General features: G+C 42.7%; 1 protein-coding gene across 1 annotated transcript in view; it reads right to left on the bottom strand.

The window, feature by feature from the left end:
* LOC134588260 (uncharacterized) overlaps positions 1-21,279 on the bottom strand; it is a 643,152-nt gene that overhangs the window by 80,301 nt on the left and 541,572 nt on the right. The window lies entirely within an intron of this gene.

The following is a 21,279-nucleotide window of genomic DNA, read 5'->3' as shown; positions in this document are numbered from 1 at the left end:
CTACAAGAACGTGGACTGACTTCACATAGAAGTGTCCAGTGAAATGCATTGGCCTAAATGTAATAGTTTTGGAGGTGAATTAAATCCTCTGAATATAGTAATAAGTAGGTTACTTTTATAGATCTTGTAATGCACATTACAGAGTCTACATCTATATACTAAGACATATAGGAAGGAAGATAAAACAGCTACCTTTGAGGCCTATCGGAGGCATGGGGGTAGGATGGCCACCTTCCCGCCAAACGCTTCCCGCACGGAACGAGAGATATGCACTCACCCCCCCCCTGAGGACCGATGGGGGTTATCACGGTCTCCGCCGGACGGGGTACCCCGTGCACCGCATCAAGCGACGGACACCATAGACCCCCAACATGGAGCGGAGCAAGGGGTCACCAAGATGGCGGTTCACTCTGACACGAGAGTGTCGGACAAGCGCTGGCAACAGCATACTACAACAGGAACTATAGACCACACAAAGGACCCTATTGCATTAATCTTTGACCGCTTCTGGGCCAAGTTGGAGGCATACTTACAGCCTGAGACACCGAACCGGACCCCACCCGCGCAGGTCAGAGCCGCCAGCAGTAGGGGGAAGGGGGATACTCTAAAACCACGCGTCAAGGCCCCTCCCGGACCGGGAGCAACACTGGGTATATCCCAGAGGTGCCAGCCATACTGGCGGAGAGCAATGAAGCGACTACGCAAGCGACCGACTACATACCTCCGTACCACCCCAAAAGGGGCGACCCTGGGCCACACAGGACTCCAGGCTCATGGCTCACGAGCACCAGCCCCCACGAGGTTCCGGGGCAAGGGCGGACCCCCACACCTAAAATGGCAGGGCTCTACCCAGCGGAGACAAGCCCCAGGCACCAGACTGGGGTCTAAGCGGTGCCCGACACTCACTGAGAACCAGGCCCGCTGCACAACGCTCAGGAGGCAAGCCGGAGGGGGGCACACCGACCAAGACACTTGCACAGCCAACCATCCACATGGCCTGAGAATACAGGGCAGCCTCAGCACCACGACGACTCACCTGATCATACTGGACCCGAGGGACTTATCGATATGCGATCTGCCAGAACCGACCACTGGTGTAGGCTGACACCCACTAACTCTCGTTGCCGCACGGCGGCCTGGACTGCCGACATGATTCTACATCTAAGCAGCCCTTGTGGACTATGTCCCTCCAGCCTTTTATTTTTATTTTTATTCATATACTGGTATATCAATGCTAAATTTTATTTTATTTCATGTTTATTTTATGTCTAAATCTATTAACACTGTCGTTGAAATGTATAGCATAGAAAGGTTGTAACTACCAGAATCAAGCTGCACAGCATGTTTAGCCAGACACAGCAAATCACTACATAGATACGTAAGCTTGAACAAACGAATAACATGCACTGTTATCTATCACTTTTATAACCAGCCTGAAGTTAATCCGGTTTTGTAATTTTTTCAAAACTCAGCATAGACATAATTCATTGTTACGCATTTTTAAAACTTTTAAAAACGTGCAAAGTTTTTCCACTGCCTATATGATGTACACCTGTATTTCATTATGCATACTCTAGCTGTGGTGGCACGATGTGCTATATCTATAACATGCACAAATAACATACAGACTTTAAAAATGTAAAAAGTGAACAACGGAATGGAATAGCCTATGCTGGAAATAACATGAATAGTATTGTATTCCTACAACGAAAGCATGCAAAAGTTCATCTTTCAAGGTGACGTTAAGATAGATTGATTTTGTTTACTATTTAATCCATAGACAAAAGCCAGCAACAGTCAATTATTTCACTGTAACGGTAAACACTCGATTGAATTTGTTTAATGATGCTCACCCTATAGCAACATAACGTTTTTTACTCTTGTTTCTATTACTTTAACGCTGACGGTACCACCGTATAGTTCGAAGCTACCTTCACAACTACTGCTCAACACAAGTTCCTAACCCTTTGGAAAGCGTGCTTAATAATAAAAAAAAAAATGAGGCCACCAATCGTAGGAGATGTACTACTGTGTTACAATGATCCCACTATGTACAATTACTTTGCATCCCCTCCTCTTTATTCTGTATCCCATTTAACCTCTGCCTCAATAAAAGAAAGATTGACAAAAAAAAACAAAAAAAAAAAAAACAGCTACCTTTGTTGTTCAAGTGGCCATTTTCTTGTTTAGTTTTGTGATTTCCTTATTTTTAAGAATTTAGCTAAATTGATCATTATCTGTTGAACTGTAACAAAAACCAAACACAATCCATAGTGACCTTATTGAAAAAGGTTAATCCTCTGATTGATTAGTAAGGAAGAACAGCGATGCCAATCTAAAGCACAAGTTATGTTGTTATATTATCACAGAAAACACAATTACATTCTTTTGGTTTTCATATTTATATACATATCTGCACTATTTTAACCTGCATCTATACCTAGTAATATATTCATTTTAATTTAACTTTCAGTACAAATATTATTCGTGCAGATCCATTAATATAATTTTTTATGCTTTCTGAATACATGGCTCAGTAAATGAAACCTTTTTTATTTTATTAATCAATCACGGAAATAGTTTAATTGGGGATAGTGTCATGCTTATTATTTATCAAAGAGAGAATTGTTCGGAATTCAAAGTGAATTTCACAATTAAGGCAAAATAAATCCCCAAAACTGGAAAAATTCTCTAAGTTAGCTATGCTTCCAGTTCGGCTTCTTTGGCATTAAATTTGAAATTCCTGGTGAATTTCTAACAATTCTCTTTTTATTAATATGTAAGTAAACCTGAAGGAATATGTCAGGTGCTGGCGGTGTTACAATAATAGAGGGTTATGCGGCAAACGACACCCGATCACGACCCAAACACCCCCCAGAGTACCCCACGACTTACCCGACCCTCATGGGCAGAAAAATGAAAAAGCAAAAGCCGGACAAACCCCGTCTGGGAATGAACATAGGGGATATGTGGAAGCAGGCCCACGAGACGGTCGGAGCTACAATGGCGTCCTTACACGGTGGATGCTCCGATTTTTCGGATGGCACGTCAGACGACGGAGAAGAGAGCCTCCTGCCGACCAGAGCCCCGCCGCCGCCAGTTAGGCCACGTGTGGTAGCTCCAGCACCCACACCGGTGACTATGGAGGCTATTACAGAACTTATGGCTGCACATCATGGTAAAATATCCGCAGAAGTGGCCACAATAAGAGAGGACCTGAAAGGCCTCTCCACACGACTTGGGACTGTAGAATGCACCGCAAGCGACCATACACGCCAGATTGGAGAGCTACAAATGGCAGTCCACGAACTGCAGCAACTAACATCCCTGCATGACCAGCAATTAGCCACGCAAGAAGACAAGAGACGTCAAACCAACATAAAGCTGAGGGGGGTATCGGACTCCATACCAGAAGCCGAGCTTCCGCACTATACCAGGCGGCTACTCACTGCACTTTTAACCCCGAAAGTAGCCAAATCCGTCACGATGGACAGCATCTTTCGTATACCGCGGCCAACAACAGCACCACCAGCTGCCACAGGGGACGTTATCCTCCGATTTTCAAACATGAGAGACAAGAAGGCCGTCCTAGAGGCCATCAAGGGCCTACCAGCCTACACTTTTGAGGGCACGACCCTATCATTCTACGCTGATCTCTCAAGTGGCACGCTGACATGGAGAAGATCCCTCAAACGGCTCACGTCCTTCCTGCTGCAGGAAAACATCAGATACCGCTGGGGCCCAGGCCGCGCCCTACAAATAGAAGGCGCAAGCGGCCCACTGGTGGTGCGGAACTCACAAGAAGCCACAAAGGCACTAGAGGTCTTAAGACCACCACTGATGGCAATGGACGCCACGGACCCAACGACTGGACCCACAAGTAGCCTGGGGAAGAGCGCGGTCAGCGCACCGATCTTTGTGCCGCGACACCATCCTGCAGGACCGCACACAGCTACCGCAACATGAAACAGAACGAAAACCACTAGGACGCTCTCCCGCACTCTGCTTCTACCGGGCACAATCCAAGCCCGCAACCCAACGACTACGCGAATTCTGATACAACGAGCGTAACCAAAACTGTCCGATAACAAAATCTCTTATGCCTTTTTTCTTGCCTTTTGTTCCTTAAATGTTGTTTTATGTTAGTTGTTCTGTGCTGCCGACTTGTTTTAAATGACACGACAAGACTGCTTAGACACCCACGACCACAACTGGTATTCAAATATGAGGCCTGTGCTAATACCATACGCTACATCTACATGCTGTGACATACAGGCACTCATAAAGAACCCCCAGCCTGTACTTACCATGACTCCAGCAACTTTTCAATTAGGCCCCAGCCTGCACTTATCAGGCCCCTAGAAAATGAATACATAACACATACTGACCTGATATGGCTGACGAACACTATACATGGGGCCCCACTGACCACGACGGATAACAGTAAGGTTCAGTTTATACTTACACAGCAAAATACGTAAAGCAAAGTGTTGAAAAGTTTGTCATATGCTTTAACTTAAACGCAGAGAATTAGCCATATTAAAGTTCTCTCTTTTTTTTTTTTTTTTTTACCCGCTACTCAAATGCAAAGCCTTAGACGCGACGTAGCTAACAGCCGTTATCAGGTGTGCAGCCTCGGTAGCGCCAAACTAGTTACTTACATTATTTTACATTATTTAAAATTTAGATTGCGTGATCCTAGTCATGACATTGCCTATCTAACTTAGTTTATTCAATCGGTTGCAATTGATATGTTACACTTGTTTCAAAGGAAAATAATAATAATAATGTGCATCTATTCCTGCCACGATCTATCTTGTACACATCTACGTACGCTGTTGTGGCGTTTTACTTATGCTTTGTACTCACCTGCACGACAAAAATAAAGAATTCAAAAAAAAAAAAAAAAGCAACATTTAAAGCTATTTTAGGGAGATTCCTTGATAAAGTTTTTACTTATTGATCGAAACATTGGCTGAAATAAAAAATGTTTTTGGTTGATGAACTTCAAGCGATGTACAGTTTTTAAAGATCTGGGAATGCACATACTTTTCTGTAGATATTCACATTTAAACAAAATTTAACAGTTGCAGTTCAAGCTGATATAGATACAGGTAGAAACATGTAATTGTGAGTGCTATTGTCTGGAGTAAACTTTGGTTGACCCAGGACCCTACAATGGCTAGGTTGTGAATTTGCCATCCTCCTGTCACACAATGTCACAGATAAAGGGGACAAGTCTTCTACTGAAATAAACATTTAAAAGGGATTGTGAACTTCCTTCGACAAATACACTGATGCCTCTTAAAACATTTGATCTTCACAAAAGACATCGCATATTATCTTAGGACAAGTGTTCATTTCCATAGTGCCCATGTGAGATCTGGACAAAGAGACATCATTTCACAAGACATGTTGTCCAGTAGCCCCTAGAAAAATGGGATGTAGTTTCCTAAACGTGTCATTTATGTGGATTTTGCTGTCGATCAAAGAAAAGGACATTGCAATATCAAAGACCACTGATGGGCAAGCAGGGGTCAAACCAAAGGTGTGATGCTTTGATATGAACAGATCTGTTGTTTCAAGTAACATTTCATTAGCATGAGATTGAAGAGAGCAGATGGTCAAGAAATTAGAAACGAAAAAAAGGAGAAATAAAGAGAAAAAAATTGAATTTTAATAAAAATTAAATTAGTATCTATACATGAACACAATATTAAAATATCCTGATTTTCCAAAGATGATAACATGTAATACATGAAAATCACAAACCTTGCAGATCCATGCAATTAAAGAGATAAATGAACTCATAGGATCCGGACGATGACGTCACAATACCACTTCAAACTATACTTTTTACCCTTTGCCTGATCTTATAGGATTACAAAAGTCAGATATAAGAAGTGTTGTACTCCTCTTTGTTTTAAAGGATTAACTTCCCTGTGACCCTCTGATTTTGTGTAAAAGCCACTTGTTTATTTAATTTGTTTTGAACTTTTGTGTTCCTCACTTTGAAAGTGAGAATTTGCAATGCCCCCACCCAGGGTTGTTTGATGTGAGTTGTCTTTTGTATCAGTAACCGTGTGAATGTTAAGGACAATTTCTCTAGTAGATAAATATATCTGATCTTAATAATAGAGGGTTATACTTTGGATTGTCCTGGAATCCTCGTTACTTTTTTTTTTTTTTTTTTTTAAAGATGAAGCAGCTGTGCGCCCCCTTTCCTTAAATTGGTCCAATAGGTTTACAACAATGTCTTTCAATGTAGCAGCTCTTTGACCCTCTTTTTACAATTATTTATTATTTTTTAATAATAAATAATAATAATAATAATAATTTATTAGCTCTAGGAACTGAATTTCCACTAAATTCTATGGAAACTTTCCCTGCACCCCACTTATATTGAGGTAAGCAGTCTTTCAGCGAATCACTATTATTATTTTTACAATTTCTGGTGTAGGTGATTAAGAAGAAACAGTTCAAAAAAAGTCATAACTAAAGGTATTTTATGAATGCCACCATCAAAGTGATATGGTGATATTCCTACCTCTTTGAGGGTAGATGCTTTAAAAAAATCTTTATCTGACAAAGGACATTTGGAATTTCTGCATTGTGTACATTGGAGACCTATAGTTGGAGGTCCCTACCAAAGCCCAGCCAACTGCCTAACTGTCTTCACAATTAACACAAAAATGACATTAAACCCCCCTGCGGAATGTAAAGAAATCAATTAAATGATTAGGAGATAAATGAAATAGTAAATCACACAGAAAAATATAATTATTCCAATTTCACTATTTCAAAACTGAATTAATTTCAAATCTGTGAATATGTGTATGGTTTATATATGTTTATAATGTGCTGGCTTTAAAATTACTGGTAACAAGAGAAGAGGGTTGTTCTATAGTGCTTATGTTAAAGGAACACTATAGCGTCAGTGTCACGTATTCATCCGCTGATAAAAATGTGGTTAATGGCATTTACTGTCCACACAGGAAAAGTTGTGCCGAGCAGCAACCAAATCCACAGAAGGGTTAATGGTGAGCAGCAATTATGCAAATGGGAAACCTGGTAACTGCCTTTGGGGTCAAAGGCCGGTTACAGCCTATCAGATCTAGAGGAGGGGTATTTAGGCCCAGTTCTAATCCTGCTCAGTGCCCTGTCGTGGTTTCCCTTGTGGTTGTCCGAGAGCGCGTTATTGATTCTGGTTATTTGACTTTGGCATTGTTTTTGACTTCCCTGTTTTCTGGCATCCCTGACTCCTGGCTTTTCCTTATCGTTGTGTCTCTTTCTGTATCCCTTGACCTTGGCTATTCCTGACTATTCTTTGGTACGTTAGTCCAGCCATTCTAAGGTCCGGTATACGTTACCTATCAGTCCTCTGTGTTACACAATTCTACGTGCTGGATCATTCTGTAATCCTGACATTACAACATGGCCATAGATCCTGTAGAATTGTGTAAGCACATAGCTGCTTGTAAAAGGAAACTGGAGGATATTGATCACCGCATGGATCAATTTGCCCAAGCCTTCAGTACGCTTCTTACCCGAACAGCGCATCTGCAACCTGCGGCCTCACCTCCACCTTGTGTACCTCCAGCTATAGTACACAAGGCACCTACTATCTCCCTATCTCCTCCCCTGCATTTTGATGGTAATATTCAAGAATGCCGGGGATTTATTAACCAAATGGAGTATCATTTTGAGGCCTCACCGGGATCTTTTCTCACAGACAGAGCTAAAATTGGTTACCTAATGAATCAATTAAAATGTAAAGCTTTAGCTTGGGCCAATCCATTATGGGAGAGTAATAGGAGTGTGGCACACAATTACCAGGAGTTCCTTACGGAATTCAAACTTACGTTTGAACCTTTAGGCAGAGAGGATGACACCTCTACTGCCCTGATGCACATCAGACAAGGGAACCGGTCTATCTCGGAATATGCCATAGAATTTCGTACCCTAGCTTCCGAGGTAGACTGGACTAATAGTGGGTTAATCTCTGCATTTAAAAGGGGATTATCTGAAACTATGCTAGATGAGATTTCCGCCAAAGACTTACCCAAAAAGCTTAATGAATTTATCACTTTTGTCATGCAGATTGATAATAAATTAAGAACCAGAGAAGCTACTAGAAACAAGACCAGACGCATGAGTATGTATTTAGCACCCTGTTTCTCCAGACCTATTGTCCCTGAAATTCCTGTACAGTCCGAACCCGAACCCATGCAGTTGGGGGTCACTAGACTGTCGGAAGCAGAAAGACAATATAGGAGAAAAGAAGGCCTATGTCTATACTGCGGTAGGAAGGGACATATGAGAAACAATTGTCCCATACGTCCGGAAAACTACCGCACCCAAGCACCTTAAGGGGACAGGTCTTAGGTGTAATGGAAACGTCCTCTGAAAAGAATAAAAATAGGTTTCTCCTTGATATTTCTATCGCCTTTGACAAACATAACTTTTCATGCAAAGCACTGATGGATTCAGGTGCTGCTGGAAACTTCATCGACGTTCAATTTGTCAAAGGTAATACTATACCTATCAAAGAGAGACTATCACCCCTAGCTGTTGAAGCTATTGATGGGAGACCGCTCTCACAACCATTGATAACGCATGAAACCTTACCTATTAATATTTCCATTGGTGCATTACATAAGGAAGAGATTACATTTCAGGTGATTACATCTCCTTCTTGTCCTATTATATTAGGATTCCCATGGCTTAGCAAGCATAACACTCATATTGACTGGGCTAATGGGGAGATATTAGAATGGGGTAAGGATTGCTATGAAAAGTGTATATTGAATGTTGCCAAAAGAGGTGGGCACTATTGAATTACCCACTAGTACACCTCAAAATCTCGAGATCCCTATACAATACCAAAACAATTGGTCCGAATTACTACAATGGGCTGAGTTTGCTAGGAACAATGCTGACCATGACTCATCTGGGCATAGTCTATTTTTTGTTAATAATGTCCGGCATCCTACTGTCCTACCGGCTGTTTTTTCTGATACTGCTATTCCTGCTTTGGATGACAGTCTGGCTTCCATCCGTGATACCTGGGTTAAAGTTCAATCTGCTCTGGGTACTGCTGCTGACCGTTTCCAGCATAATGCTGATACACGTCGAGGTGCCAACCCTGTTTAGAGAGGGTTTGGTTATCTTCTCGTAACATCACACTCAAAGTCCCTAGCATGAAATTTGCTCCAAGGTTCCTTGGACCTTTTCGTGTCCTTCATAGGATCAATCCTGTTGTGTACTCTCTGTCCCTTCCGGCCTCCTTGCTCAAACCTCTTGTTTGCAATAAATATACTGTCTCAAGTGTCCTCCTCCTCCCTTAGTTGTTTCTGGACAGGAAGAGTATGAGGTCTCCACTATAATTGATTCCAGGTTTTCTCGGGGCACTTTACAGTACTTGGTGGATTGGAAAGGTTATGGACCAGCCGATCGTTCTTGGGTTCCGCGATCTGATATACATGCTGGCTGCAAGATTTGCTATTTTCACGCTAAATTTCCTCTCAAGCCTGGTCCTGCCCGCACGTTGGGCGTTCTTCAGGTGGGGGGTAATGTCACGTATTCATCCGCTTATAAAAATGTGGTTAATGGCATTTATTGTCCACACAGGAAAAGTTGTGCCGAGCAGCAACCAAATCCACATGCTGAGCAGCAATTAATGCTGAGCAGCAATTATGCAAATAGAAACCTGGTAACTGCCTTTGGGGTCAAAGGCTGGTTACAGCCTATCAGATCTAGAGGAGGGGTATTTAGGCCCAGTTCTAATCCTGCTCAGTGCCCTGTTGTGGTTTCCCTTGTGGTTGTCCGAGAGCGCGTTATTTATTCTGGTTATTCGACTTTGGCATTGTTTTTGACTTCCCTGTTTTCTGGCATCCCTGACTCCTGGCTTTTCCTTATCATTGTGTCTCTTTCTGTATCCCTTGACCTCGGCTATTCCTGACTATTCTTTAGTACGCTAGTCCGGCCATTCTAAGGTCCGGTATACGTTACCTATCAGTCCTCTGTGTTACACAATTCTACGTGCTGGATCATTCTGTAATCCTGACAGTCAGGAATACAACCTGTGTTCCAAATGTTATAGTGTCCATCTCCCTACTCCTCTCTAGGTGCCATAAAAGTTAAACAAATAAAAGATTTACTTCGCTTCTTTCATCGCCAAGGCTCCCTCGGCGATGTTGATCTCTAGTCCCCAGGCGACGTCATGGAAGAGGCATGGTCTCCTCCGTGATCGTCCTATCTGATGCTCCTCATAGAAGAGCACTGGGAACCTAATGAACATGTGCAGCAAGTGCCGAGGCACATTCAAAATTAATTAAAATCCTATGGGGCTTCTGCATTCCGCATCACATGAACGAGTTTTACTCGGTCAGCGCAGTGGAAGCACCTCAAGGGCTGTCATTTTGACGGCCACTAAAGGAGGACTTAACTCTGTAATGTAAACATTGCAGTTTCTCAAAAACTGCAATGTTTTACATTGCAGGATAAAGGGGACAGCGACACTGCATCCACACAACTTCAATGAGATGAAGTGTTCTTTGTGACTATAGTCTCCCTTTAAGACATGTTACATTAACAGAATTCATATGCAATATATATATTGTGGCCTCTTTTGCACTAGGAGGAACCGTAATCTCTATTAAACACACTATTCAATTAATGTGTTAAACGAAACAAACATAAAACTACAATACTACATATATATATATTTATATACATATTAAAAAATCTGTCCTTATTAATAACCTGGTTGTTCAGCCTATTCCTGTCTTGGGTCAAAGTAAGGTAGTCAAGTCTCTTTAGTTCAACCTATGGAACAAATCAACCCGTAAAAAATCAAACACTTACGTGTTTTTTTTTTTATTACTTTTATAAACCTTTTTATGGAGTATAACCATTTTTCCCAGAAATGTTTAACTGCCTAGAAGCATTTCACTTCTAACAACATGTTTGTTCTCTTCCTTTGTACATGCATAGTGCCCATTAGCGTGTCTAAGAGGGCACTGGATACTATTTCGCCCAGTTAATGAGTTCCTTGCAAGTACAGGAGAAGCTACTGTTCTAGTGCTCTTGTCTTATCTATAGCTTCAGCAAAAATTACTGATTGATTACATTTTCAATACATTTAGTTATTTCCAGGGAGTAAACCTCAACGCTAACATACAAATTGATACACAAACTCACAAGTGTAAACATGAATATTTCTGATTATCTCAGTGGAGAATATTGTATTTGAAATATACATTGTGGAAATTGAAATACAGAGTTTTAAACATGAACTTAAAAAAGAAACAAGCTAGTTTATTCACTACACAAGTAATTGTTAAGGGTTGACAGCGGAATTGCAAATTTTAGGCAAAAACTGTTGAGCTGGAAAAAAAAATTAAAGGGATACTATAGTGCTAGGAATAAAAATCTGTATTCCTAGCACTATAGCTTGATCGCACCTCCACCCTCCGCACAGGGCCAGATTAAGAGCCCAGTGGGCCTGGTGCTGACAGTTATGATGGGCCTAATTACAAAATCTTATTGACCAAAACCACTAAAACAGTCCTACCTCCTAAGCGTCATGTATCTGATGGAGATTGTGCTGGAGGGAAACTCATAGGATGCAGCTATGAGAAAACACATACCCTATGCTAATCTCACATTTTCATCTTTCAAGTAAACCCATAACCCCTAACAACAGTGTGCAGTAAAGCAGGAAGTCTATGGATGGGGTAAAAGGGTGGGCCACTGACACAAATCACATAAACAGAACTGCCGAAAGGGGCGAACATACACAAAAAGGGGGCATGTCTGTGTCCCCATGTCTCCCAGTCCCTTAGTGTCTGTGTCCCCATGTATCCCAGTGTCCCCATGTCACTAGGATACTAGGGGACATTGAGAGACATGGGGACACTGAGATACTAGGAGCACTGGGAGACCTGGGGACACAGACTCTTGGGGACACTGGGAGACATGGGGCGCAGAGACACTGTGATACATAGGGGACACTGTGATATATAGGGGACACTGGAGACTTGATAAAGACCAGGGTACAGGTTAAAACGTTGTGGTGTCCAATAAACCTGCTTAATTCTATCACAGGGAGTGCTGGATATTTTTTTCTTTTATACTAGGGAACACTGAGACACTTGGGGGCACTGTAAGACATGGGGACACTGGGAGACTAGGGTACTCTGAGAAACTACGGACACTGAGAGACACCAGGGACACTGGGACATTCTGATACATAGGGGACACTGTGATACATAGGAGACACTGGAGACATGATAAAGACCTGGGTAGGGGTCAAAACATTGCGGTGTCCAATAAACCTGCCTAACTCTATCACAGTGAGTGCCTGAGATTTTTTCTTTTATACTAGGGGCCACTGAGACACTAGGAGACATGGGGACACTGGGAGACTTTGGTACACTGGGAGACTAGGGGACTGAGACACTAGGGACACTGGCACACTATGGACATTGAGAGACACCAGGGACACTGGGAGACATGGGGATACTGAGATACTAGGGATACTGGCTGGGATACATGGAGACACTGGGAGTGCCCCATGTCTCTCAGGTCTCAAAGTCACCCAGTGTCCCCATGTATCCCTGTATCCCCCAGTGTCCCCATGTCTCTGTCTCCCCTAGTGTCTCAGTGTCCCCATGTCGCCCAGTGTCCCCCTAGTGTTTGTATCCCCCATGTCTCCCAGTGTCCCTTAGAGTCTGTGTCCCCATGTCTCCCAGTGTTACGATGTCACTAGGACACTTAGAGACATTAGGACACTGAGACACTGGGGGAGACATTGGGACACAGATACATGGGACACTGGGGCTAGAAGGGGCTAGTCTCTGGGAGACTAGGGACACAGACACTAGGGACACAGAGACACCAGGGACACTGGGAGACATGGGGACACTGAGTGACTAGAGGCCACTGGGAAACATGGGGCCACTGTGTCCCTAATGTCTCAGGATCCCCATGTTCCCCAGTCTCCCTATGTCCCAATGTCTCAGCGTCCCCAAGTCTCTCACTGTATCCATGTCTCACAGGCTTAGAGCTGCTGTCTGGACTCTCTGTGCAGAGCTGCTCCCCCACAGATCAGTGTGTAGAGAGAGGCAGGGAGGGAGATGCTGTAACTTCTTATCCCTGCCTCTCTCCACACAAACAGTGACCCCTACTGGCCGGCGCTGGTATTGCAGAATAATCTCTGTTTATACTGAGAGACATTTGTATTGCCGGTATTACTGCAATACCGGCACCAGCTAGGCAGCCTCAAATACCTGAGAAATACTTCTGAGAAATACCTGGCAACCATAAGAAATACATGAGAAATACCTGGCAACCCTAAGAGTAGTGTGGTAAAAAAAAAAATATATTATTATTTTTTTTTTTAAATCAATGGGCCTATTCCATGGGCCTGGGCCTGGTGCTGCAGCTCCATCAGCCCCTATGTTAATCCGGCCCTTCCTCCGCACTCTAAAGGTTAATAAACCCTTACTGTACTTAGCCGATTCCAGATAACTGATATCCCTAGTGCTGGGTCGGCATTCTGACTCCACTGACGTCACTAGATTGGAGTGTCTCTTTAACTGTAGAATTTTGACAATAGCTATACCTTTCCCGCATAGAGGTACAGTTTTACAACTGCATTAAACCACTTAGAAGCAAGCTTTGGAAATAACAGCCTATCTCATGGGCAAAGACAATGCCACTAAAATGAATCTCCTTCCTTATATCCAAAGACTTCTAATCAAGCTTTCCAAAACTTTTTTTTTTGTCTCCTTGGATTTTCTCAACTGTCTGGACAGGTAAGTGATCCAGGTTGCAAATTAACAATTTACCTTCAATCCGTGATAAAATACTATCACCATCATAACTGACTAACATCCACAACTCAAAAGGACTGTAATCCTCCTTTGAAATGCATGCACTTACTTTCATTGTGGTTGGAAAAAAAAGTACCTTTCTCAATGATTACAGTTGTTCTTAATAGTGGGAGCCATTCTAAAAAAATTATATTCACTAATTTCATAAAACTCCCAACTTTGTAAGACTCGAGGACCTCCTGGTCCATAGACTCTAAAGATATACAGATTTGATCAGATTTTCCATGATTACGATGCACAACCTAGAAAAAATGAAATTCACAAGCATGCAAACACATCTTAAAGATGGGCATCTCCACACTTAAACATCTTGATAACTAATGAACAACATATAAACAGTGGTTTATACTCTAACTACTGAATTGAGTTGAATCACTGAGAGTTGAAAGATAAAAAGACTAACAGCCAAGATGAAACTAGTTGAAGATTTTTTCCAAATCAGATACTTCGACCTAAATTGTGTTTTCAAATCATTACAGTTTGGTGTTAAGTGAAAAAATCTCAGAGTCACTAAGGAAGATCAAGAGTTTTACCCATTCAAATGGACCAGTAGCCAAAAATATTTGCGTAGACTAAAGCATGAGAGATGATGTAGAGACTCAGTGTAATGTTTTGCACTATACAAAATTCATATTTTCTAAAAAGACGATCCTGTCCAATACAGAAGGTCTACAGTGCTATTTTTCCAACAAAGACTTTCAAAAGTGAAGTTGATTTTAGCTATTGAGGAATCCAAGACTTACTTAAAAATTGACCAGATAATTATGCCTGCAGGTGGTCCCCATGGTCTAGATATATATAGCTCCCTCCTTGTGGCCAACAGAACAAAGCACCTGTTAAACCTCTATTTCTGAAGTACCGGTTGTCTTGTTCCCCATTCTATTTGTAGCAGAGCTTGGTACTTAGGCTTGAATGCTCATTCAATTAGTGTTCCGTTAATCAAATTAAGTTTAGTCTTGCCTGCTCAGAAAGGGGCACCAGAGATTACGAACCCCAAATATCCCTCTTCCCAAGGTATACTCTCCAAATACTATACATTTCCAGTTAGATCCTAAGCACAGTCGCATACAGTTCTGTAACAGTGCTCCCCCTTGACCAACAGCCCAGCAGACAGAGCCCTGTCCTGAACAGGTCGAGTTCGGGATGTCCAGAAAAAAGCCAATTTACTTCTGTAGCCCAGTGTGTCCGGATAGCTCACCTGCATTCCCGTTCTGCTTGGATGGTGAAGTTATACAGCTGGAGGGCCAGGCTTCATTGGTGCAGATGAGCATTATTCCTGGCTACCCGGTTGAGTCAAGTTAAGGGGTTATGGTCTGTAAGAAGACTGAATGCACATCCATATAAGTATGGCTGAAACTTTGTGAGGCCCCAGACCTGGACCAAATTTTTTTTCCACCACGGCACAGCTAACTGCTCTCGGTAGCTTGAGGCTGATGTACGCTATGGGGTGCTTTACTTCTTTGTTTCCGACCAGGCTTACAACTGCTCCCAGTCCAAACATAAAAGCGTCTGTGTGCACCCAGCACCAATGCATCGGGGCAGTTTTCAATTTCTGAAAGGCATCCTCACACTCTGGGAATCATAGAACTTGTCACAGTAGGTGTTTGTACGTCAAGTCCATTACAGGTCGAGTACAAACCACCGGTAGTAAACATCAGTGCCTGAGAAGGCCAGGACTTGGGGTTTGGTGTAGAGTGTAGGCCAATTAGTTACAGCTTTAATCTTTGTTGGTTCCGGCCACTGTTATCAACACCCCACTCGGTGACACAGATACTGTACTTCAGCCATATGTTACACTTGTCCGGTCTTAAGGTCAGTTCTGCAGCCCTAATTCAATCTAGTACCACCTATAAATGTAGTAGATGTTCCTCCCTGGTATTGCTGTATATTGCTATATCATCCATGTTTGCGCAAGTGTAGTCCTGGAGTCCACCATCCTCTGAGAAGCAGTCCTAGCTTACAGGCTGGTGGGCACCAGAGACACACTGTCCGAGAAGGTCAATGTGAAAGTTGTTGGTAGCTGTCCCAAGTAGATTCCTAGTAGTACTTTGGCAGTGATCCTGCATTATTCCAACCTCCAAGTGCCAGGCAACTGCTCCCAGTCCAGATGAAAACAAACAGTAGGTACATGGTGAATGGCTCCTCCTGCTACCCCATCTGCATCGACACATTCGGTCCGACAGCCCTGGATTTGGTGGGGTTGCACCAGAGTTAGAGTAGCCAGAATATCCCACAGCCCTTTGCCTGCCTGTCCTTTACGCTTCCGGTGAGGTCTACGATTGTCCTCTGTGACTGCTTGGACGGGTTCTGCCTCATGTAAGGTTCCCCATTTTTACTCAGTAATCCAGAGGTTGCAGGGTCCCTCTGTGAATTCCCATGGAATGCTGACTCGACTAGCAGTTCCGCTGTTGTCGATGGGTCCTGGTCGTGTCCAGGTGGGTCCACTTTTACCATGAGGCTAGTTATTGAGTAGGTGCGGCGAGATACGGATCTTTTATTCAGCATTTTAGGAGGTGAGGATGCAGAAAGGTTTGCTGTAGTGCATGGGATGGACCAGGTTTTTTTCTGCCCTTCTGGCGTGTTTAGGTGTTCATCCACTAGCCTGGCCTCTTGTTTTATGGTGAGGGGTCTGAGGTTATGGATCCAATCTCACACTGCAATGTAGTTGTATAACTGCTCCAAAATTATGAGTAGCACTGCATCTGTCAGTGAGGTGGCTTGGTACCCCTGCATCCATTCAGTGTACCCATTCTAAATATGAGTCTATTTCAGTCTTTCATATTGCCCGGAACCGCTGTTGATATGCCTCGGGCATTATTGAATATCTATATATATATATATATACACAAAGGTGTGGGAAAGATGGCGCTGTTTTGTAATTTTATATACAATTAATTTTAATTCTAATTCAGCTGCTGTGTACACTCTGTAGGTACTCCTAACTCCCCACCACAAAATAGTAATCACCAAAAAAACATAAACAAGCAGTCGGGTTGGTGTTTCCACCCCCCAAACTGTCAGTTTGAGTGCAGCGCTATACCAATATGTGAGGTGAATTTCCCTAAAAAATAGTGCATAACACACTTACCCTCTTTAAAAACTTGTACCTCTTAAACAAGTTTATAAAGAGTGTAAGTGTTTATGCACTATTTTTGAGGGAAATTCACCTCACATATTGGTAAAGCGCTGCACTCAAACTGACAGTTTGGGGGGTGGAAACACCAACCAGACTGCTTGTTTATGGTTTTTGGTTATTTTTATTGAATATCTGGCAAGTAGTTTCTCTTTTTCTCTGTCATAGATTATTCTGTCCTCGTCAAGGACAGCCTGGTGCACCTCAGCGGCCCTCCCAGTCAGCTTACCAGCAAGAATCAAGACCCATACCGCTGGGTCAATTGTTTGTAAGGCACACTGTCATATAAAGTCCTGCAGGTACCCATCTTTCTCCTTCATCAAACGACTGGAATGTTACAAAGGGCAATTTCTTCTGATTACCTCTCTTGGCTACTGGAGTAGTGATCACCTCTCTAGGCCAGTGCTGAATCTCTGCTATATAATCCGGTAGTCTTAGTCCATCTGCTGGGCTGCTGTGACCTCCGCCTTAAGTTTGAGGACCGTTTCTGTTGATGGTTTGGACCCACAAACGCCAATCGCCCTCTTAGTTCGCATTGGAAGTCTGAGTTATCTGAATCTCCCAAAGAAGAGTCGCTGGAACAGTCTCTCTCTATTAGTTGACTTAAACTTCCTACTGGTTACTTGTTCTCGGTCTGCCAGGAGATCCTACAGTGTTCTCCTCTTAAGATGATGATAGCCCTGCTCCATCCACTCAGCACTGCTTCCTTCGTACCCTGTAAAGGAGGAAGTCACATCCCACCAATGTCACCAAATATAGTGGAGCTTGGTCTGAGTATCTCTGCTATTTTCCCTCCTCCAAGCCACACGATATAGTAGTAGTGAAAATAGCCTTTTTTTCCCCCATACTAGCCAAAACTTTGTGTGAGTAAAACAAATACATTTATTACACACAGATATTTACACATGTTACAATGGCAGGGGGTGATCAACGGAACAATAGAACAGTCCCTCCCCGGTGCCACCATGTCTGAGTTGCGAAACGCTGATTCAATTGGTGTTCAGTTAACACAATTAAGTCCTGTCTTGTCTGCTCAGATGGCGTAGCCTGGGATTCCGAGCCTCAAATATCCCTCTTCTCAAGGTTTACTCTCCACTCTCTCCACTCTCCAAGCTCAGCTGCACACAGTTTCGTAACACCATTGTCCACCCTGTTTTTCCTTCTCTATATTCTAAATATAATTTTCTGTAGTTTGTTCTGTGCACCTTCATCCCCTACTCATTTTTATTGGTTGAATACTCATTTCTTCTTTGCATGGATTCCTCAAACACCTGGAAATGATTTTCCTGTGTTGATCTTATTTACAAACCTTGGGAAGGTTAACTCACCTTTTTTTTTTTTTGTTTGTTTTATATTACTGTTTTGGTTCTTAACCCCTTGTTTGAGACATGAAATTGAGCGCTCATGCAAATTTACTGGCGCCTTACTTGGAACAGAGAGATCATATATATCAGGTCTCAGGCAACTGCACAATATAAATAGTTTGCTATAGCAGTCCTGAATTCACCAATGTGATGTGAGTCCCTTTTGACAGTGAGACGAGTGCAATGCAGGTGTTTTATGTATTCAGAATTGCAAAATGTGTAACTTAGCTATTTTTAAAATTGAAGAATTAATTCTGAAACTAATCCCATATAATCCTTATCACAAAAAGACTGCTGCAATAAATCAGATTGACAAAAAAGGAATACATCTCTAAATGTCTACATGTTCAATCATTATTCCGTCTGCCTTAACACCCCCCCCCCCCCACCCCCCCCCATGACAAGGAGTTAAGCAAATCTTATATAATAAACGTCCTGGAATTACATTGTTAGTGAAGTCTGCAACTGTACTCACTTTGTATACCAGAAACATAAAATATTTATTCAAGATTTTCTTTGCCTCCTGCTGGTAATGGCAAAACTTCCTTAGATTTCATGGTTTAAATAGTGGACTGAATAAATACCCTTTATAATGGTGCCATCATTTTTCCAATGCTGTATGTTTTAGAAATCTGTACCTTGGCTTGCCTTTACCAGTGTAGGTGGTGGAAAGTGAGATTCATTAATAGTGACAGTCATGAGTAACAAGTGAAAATATTGGGAAATGCAATATGGAGGTAAAGGTGGCACCTGAAGCTGTAATAAGAATGACAACAGAAAGTGAATGTCTGTGCTTTGATCTTCATGGTAGCCAGCATTCACAACAAAATGCTATTGTGCCAATGCATGCGAGTGTTATATTATCTGTGCTGCTGTTACAGACTTGAAATGTGTGCTCTGCATTTTAGTTAAAACTGCAGGTGCACCCCAGTGTTAAAGGACCACTCTAGTGCCAGGAAAACATACTCGTTTTCCTGGCACTAGAGTGCCCTGAGGGTGCCCCCACCCTCAGGGACCCACTCCCGCCAGGCTCTGGGGGGAGGAAGGGGTTAAAACTTACCTCTTTCTCCAGCGCGGGGCGGGGAGCTTTCCTCCTCCTCTCCTTCTTCCTTGCGACGTCATCGGCTGAATGCGCATGCGCGGCAGAAGCCGCGCTCGCATTCAGACTGTCGCATAGGAAAGCATTTACAATGCTTTCCTATGGACGCTTGCGTGCTCTCACTGTGATTTTTCACAGTGAGAATCACGCAAGCGCCTCTAGCGGCTGTCAATGAGACAGCCACTAGAGGTTTTGGAGGCTGGATTAACCCTCAGTATAAACATAGCAGTTTCTCTGAAACTGCTATGTTTATAAAAAAAAAAAAAGGGGTTAATCCTAGAGGGACCTGGCACCCAGACCACCTCATTAAGCTGAAGTAGTCTGGGTGCCTAGAGTGGTCCTTTAAAGGAAACTGTATTCCTAATACTATAGTGTCCCTCTGCCTCACCCCCCCACCCACCATTAAAGGGTTAAAATCCCCTTAAACACCTGATTCCAGAGCTAAAGGCCCTTGGCGCTGGTTCCATTTCCGCCTCCCCTGGCATCAGTGATGAGGGGGAATATAATGCCCAACAGGCACTGCCCACAGATTAGCTCCTTCACATAGATAAGCAGAGAATCAATGCTTTCCAATGGAGGACTTGAAAACACTGGATGTCCTCATGCACAGCGTGAGGGCGTCCAGCTTCGTTTTACGGACTTTGTGTAAGTGCAGGAAGCCTCTAGTGGCTAGCTGATAGACAGCCACAAGAAGCAGTCTTAACTCTGAAACTGCAGTGGTTTACATTGCAAGGTTAAAGGAACAGGGACATTGCACCGAGACCACTTCTATGAGATGAAGTGGTCTAGGTTCCTATAGTGTCCCTTTAACAGATCATTTAGATGTGTTTATGGCACACAAACTATTTTGAATGACAAAAATGCCTATGCATAAACACTTCCCAGATCTGCTGAGACTGCATGTGGCAATACAAGTTTTTAGCTCAGAAAGAATGTTTGGAGATGTATCGTTTCGTTGTGACTTGTTGCAATGACTAGCGGAGTGTCATTTCTTGAAATATTAGTTTAATTAGATAATACATATTTACAGCAACAGAGACCAACTTACAATAGATCCTGTTATGGACCCTGGTGCCCCAGTGCCTACATAATAGGTGATGTTCATTTGACTAATGTATGCTGCAAAGAGCAATAATGGCCTTTTGTGTTGCTTAAAATACTTTGTAGCACACATGAGTATGTCAACAGTCTTGTAAGGATAACGGTTTGCCTTTTGTCTTATGATACAGTACTGTTTTCACATTCACAGACTTTTATTGTAGAAGCAGGTGCATCTCTGTAGCATAATATTTCCCCTTTTGTGCATTAGTTTCTGACAGATTCTTCGAGCAAGAAAAATCCCCACTGTTGGAAAAACGCGATTGCAGATCCCTGTGCACTTTGCTGGCGTATTGTTATCAGAGATAAAGACATTTAATGATTTCTGAGAGGTAAATTAGACATGACGTCAAAAAGCTCTCGGTTCTACTTTTAAAACATTTAATACGTACAGTAAATCAACCGGCTCCCAGAGTTATTGGTCTAATTCCACAGCCGTCCTTTTTCCATTGCTAGATGATCTATGGCTAAGCAGCTAATTTATTTGTAATGATATTCAATGAGGCATCTCCATATCGCGTTATTTGGTAGCAATTCCACTTAGGTTTTTATGCTAATGAGATCTAAAACATTGTACATTGCTTGTGGTTTGCCTGGCTCTACTGCATAAATTTTTGGGTGGAAATTTGGATTAGATTGCATTTATAGCAAGCAGCAGTCTCTCTGCAGTCATGACTGCTGACCAGT

Source organism: Pelobates fuscus, chromosome 1 (assembly GCF_036172605.1).
Source record: "Pelobates fuscus isolate aPelFus1 chromosome 1, aPelFus1.pri, whole genome shotgun sequence".
NCBI classification, from domain to species: domain Eukaryota; kingdom Metazoa; phylum Chordata; class Amphibia; order Anura; family Pelobatidae; genus Pelobates; species Pelobates fuscus.
Note: the sequence above shows the minus strand (reverse complement) of the source record. Positions and strands in the feature narration are given on the sequence as shown.